Genomic DNA, 4,365 nt, shown 5'->3' with positions numbered 1-4,365 from the left:
GTCGAGAATTTTTTTGCGGGTGTCTGGAGGTACGTATAGTAGGCTGCAGTCGCACAGCTGCCGAGTTTTTTTGCAAGAGTGAACGCATGCGTACGGCTTCGAGTGTGGTTGCGAAATTCGTGAATCGTCAATTCGCGAGCAATTTTTAATTTTCGAAGCTTTAAGAATTGTACTATGCTCGACGAACCCTATACACACAATGGATCTCGGCAGAATTATGCAGCAAGCATCCATCCATCGTGCGCGTGGCGAGTTTGCCGAAAAACAAGACAGCCAAGCAAACAGGGAATTAAAATCGCGAGAGAGTGAGAGAGAGAGAGAAACGGAGACGAAGGACACGCGAGCAGCTCTCTCCTCTCTCTCTCTCTCTCTCTCTCTCTCTCTCTCTCTCTCTCTCTCTTGCGCGCGCGCGCGCGCGACCAATCAGCGCCGATAAGCGATAAATCTCGCGCTTGGCTTGGCGGCGTCGGTTTCTTGCGAACACGCGTGCAGTACACGCGTGTTGCCGCAATTAGTGTCAGCTGGCTCTGATCGATCGCCCGCGACATCCACGCGCGCGCGCGAGCTCTAGCTAACGGAAGACGCGACGCGGATGGACAGACGGGCGAGCGCTGTGCCGCAGTCAATGAAAATTCTTGCCGATTCCTGCACGGGTATAGACGCGAGCTCTGTATGTGTGTGTGTGTGTGTGTGTGTCTCGTTTGCCACTTGGCGAGATCGAGGCCGATTTGTTATGCAGCGATAGGCTCTTGGTTTGTGGGAGTGAGGGGGGTCGGGGATCCGACGAATCGGTGTGTATCGTGGTTAGGGAAGAGAGCCGTTTTTCAATGATAAATGAATCTTGGTAATATTTTTTTTCGTTAAGACAGTCTTTGTCTTCCTATAGATATATATTAATTATCAGCTTTCCGATCACATGACTGCCAGTCAGATTAATACGTTTAGATGCGAAAAATAATGGCCATGTGAGAGTCAACTGACTTTACTGAGCAGTGATAGTTTTGTCTGCTACACGCGAATCCTATAAGCATGTTTGCCCTGCAAGCTCAAGCCAGATGATGCCAGTACGCGTCTTGGCAGTCAGGGCTGTCGCACCAATAACATAGCTAAATTCATACCTGTATGAGTTTGCCATGAACTCACGTGCCTGGAGTAGAGAACGCAGAAGAGGATAGTCAATGTGATCGTAGAAAAGGATTGTCAGTATCACTAGAAACAGAAAATCGTACGCAAAAACAAGAAAAGGCTTAGTGGTGATAAAATTAATTGAAAAACCGATGGTTATTTTTAATACAATATACCAAACCCACTGAAAGTTATAAATATTTTTCTTTAAGGAGTCTAACGAAATAAATTTTAAAAAAGTTTCTTAGTATATAGGGGTACATACTTACGACTTCTACACATGTATTTTCCCATAACTTCTTTAGATCCCATAGATCTTTAGAGTACTTTAGAGTACTACTCGATCCACTGCTTAAAAACGCTTGCAAAACTCAATTTTCACTCTACTTTTTAAGTAGCGAAAAAAAGTGTTTTCATACCCTGTCTATATCCCGTGCAAATGGCCATTCGAACCAAAGGCGAGGACGGCAAACACGAGATATAGGCTATCCAATTTCGTCCCGTGTTGCGTATATTTTTCCTCTCCACGTACCCACGAAAAAGCGTGGTACTTTTTGAGCACTACAAGAAAAAGCTCTTTTTACTACCTAAAAATGGGAGCAAAAATCAAATTTTATAACTGTTTCCAAGCATCGAAGCAAAGTACTTTTCCCGTGCTACGAAATGCTTTCTAACAAGCGCTTTAATATATTCTCTCTTCGTGGCAATCCTCTTTAGGCACTGCAGTCTGCTGGGCCTTTTGATGCATCTGATGGCGCTGCAGTGCCGTCCACTGAAATAAGCTCTGGTTAAACTTAGACATCAGCAATTTTAAATCAGAGATCTCTTCACGTTTCCAGAAGAAGTCGTGGTCCAGAGCTTCATTGGCGTCGATATGTTTTATTGGATCTAGAACCAGCAACTTGTCTAGCAAGTCATAGGCATAGCGATCCTTTATGTAGGGTTGTAAACGTTCGACAACCTGTGAAAATTACACAAATTACATAGTTATGTTTTCTTTTAAGAACAATAGATATAAACAATGTTCAATTTGCTATAATATAATTAATACTTCCAACACAGCAACATTATTTTACAATATCCTGAGATGACATTGTCATTATTCGTGTCTGATCAAAGGCTGTTCATATAAAAAGCATATTCTTATCCTTTTTCTGTGATTTTTTGAAAATTCTATCTGCCATAAAGTGGCAGATTATTCACTCCGGGCCAGACTGCAGGAGTGATTGCTCCGCAGAGGTAACTAATGAAGTTTAGCTGCGCTTGTTCTGATTTGCCTGGGAGAATCGGTGTTCTGTGAAATTAAATATATTATTGTGTCATAAATATGTCACTGTTACCAATGAAACAATAATTGGCAATTCAACAAACAATGATTTACCTTGTCCACATTTCTGCCAATATATAACTAACGCTCCACATGTCTATTTCTTGTCCGTAATTCCTCTCTCCGAGAAGAAGCTCCGGCGGCCGGTACCATAATGTCACCACTCGATTGGTGTACGCATTTGGCTCACCCTGTAAGGCCGAGCTAGACCAAAATCGGTGATCTTGAGAACTTCTTCTTTATTAATAAGTACGTTCGCCGGTTCGAGGTCCCAATGCATAAGCTGTAAAAAGTACATTAAATGTTAGCTCCTATTTGTTACTATTCTATAATATAGTGCATATAAGTTTTGTATTTTAAGAAGCTAACGTACATACCTTGTTTACATGCATATAGTATACCCCGTCAAGCAGTTGGTAGAGCACTTTTTTATCTCTCCAACTTGGAATCGGACATGCTTGGCGCTTAGCAAGCCCGATAAATCATGCTCGCAAAATTCTAAAGCTAAATAAAAGCATCATTAAATGCTCTTGTTGTTATTGCCTGACATAGGAGGTGACCAAACTACCTCGATGAGGCGCACGATATTCTCATACTTTAGGTGTTTTAAAATCGTCACTTCACTGAACGCCGTCACTTGCATCTGCAAATAGATACAGTGGTTAACTTTAAGTTTTAAAAGAATATAGGTTATACATTGAACAAAAAAATATAGGTTATCAACTTACTCCTTCAATTTCGTTGTTCATCAGGATTTTTTTTAAGGCCACAATGATGCTCCGATCAGTTTTTTCTTGGGCCTTGAACACCTCTCTGCAAATATGATCGAAAAATTAATTATAAAAACTCAGATAAATAATATCCAGGAGCGCGGTAGCACCCCGATTGCAAGTGTAAGTTTTAGACACTATGCCGTCAGGCACACCGCACCGCCAGCGGCGCCCTCGACTCCCACTCGTGCTCAATCATCATCCTCGCTTGTTGGGCAATACATTTTCTCAAGTGTAAAAAAATATTCTCCAATAGAAAATACAGAAACCATTCTTGCATTTGAACAGACCGGTGCTTGTGATGCAGGGGGAACTCTCATGAGAGAAAACCTGCACTATGAATATTTATAATACGTTGTCAACCTTTGAAACTAAATAACACAGCGGCTTGCTTAGAATCGCAATGGAACTGCACTTCTTCAGGCGGCTACACTCCGAGCCAGCCCATTCCGTGGCTATCAGGTCACAAAGATGCTCGTTGCTTCTTTGCCCTGAACCTCTTTGTTTAATAAATCCACTGCTCAATTGGGGAAGTCAAAGTTGCGGTCCCGTAACAATCCTCTCGATTGCCGTCCACGCACCTATACGTAGCAATTCTTCAATCACTACGGTGGAGCATTTAGCTGTCGGATTTTGCGACTCAAGACTGACCCCCGATGCATGCGGTGACAGAATGGAACGATCATTCTGGAAAATCTTTAAAGAAGTGATATCATCCCGATTATAAGGGATTTTCTTCGGGCGAACATAATGAGCATATACGGAAGACATTTATTAATTGGATTGCCCTTTACCAACAATGGGTTGGTTTGAGCACGACTACACTGACTTGTCACAGTTTTTTAACCTCCCGACTATCATGAGTTTGCACCATTATCACGACTGCCTGCTGACCTTCAGGGTCCTCAATGACATCGTCTCTTGTGGCGCTATTTCGGAGAAATTTCGTTTTAGGGAGCTAGCGTACTCCCTCCGCAACCATAGACCTCTACTTGAAGAATCCTCCTCGTCTAATTAAGGATTCTTCTCGGTAAATAGATTGAGAAGGTCATGGAATACCCTTCCGCGGAGTGTGACCGAGACCTCCGCACTGCCGCAATTTTAACAAAGTTCTACAATTTTGACTCGTTCGTTATTTTCGTT

At 42.5% G+C, this 4,365-nt stretch overlaps 1 pseudogene; it reads right to left on the bottom strand.

Moving 5' to 3' along the window:
• Positions 1–1,807: 1,807 nt before the first annotated feature.
• Positions 1,808–3,424, bottom strand: LOC100117380 (annotated as a pseudogene).
• Positions 3,425–4,365: the final 941 nt, after the last annotated feature.

The sequence above is a fragment of the Nasonia vitripennis genome, chromosome 1, assembly GCF_009193385.2.
Source record: "Nasonia vitripennis strain AsymCx chromosome 1, Nvit_psr_1.1, whole genome shotgun sequence".
Classification (NCBI taxonomy): domain Eukaryota; kingdom Metazoa; phylum Arthropoda; class Insecta; order Hymenoptera; family Pteromalidae; genus Nasonia; species Nasonia vitripennis.
This window is presented reverse-complemented; position numbering and strand designations above follow the sequence as displayed.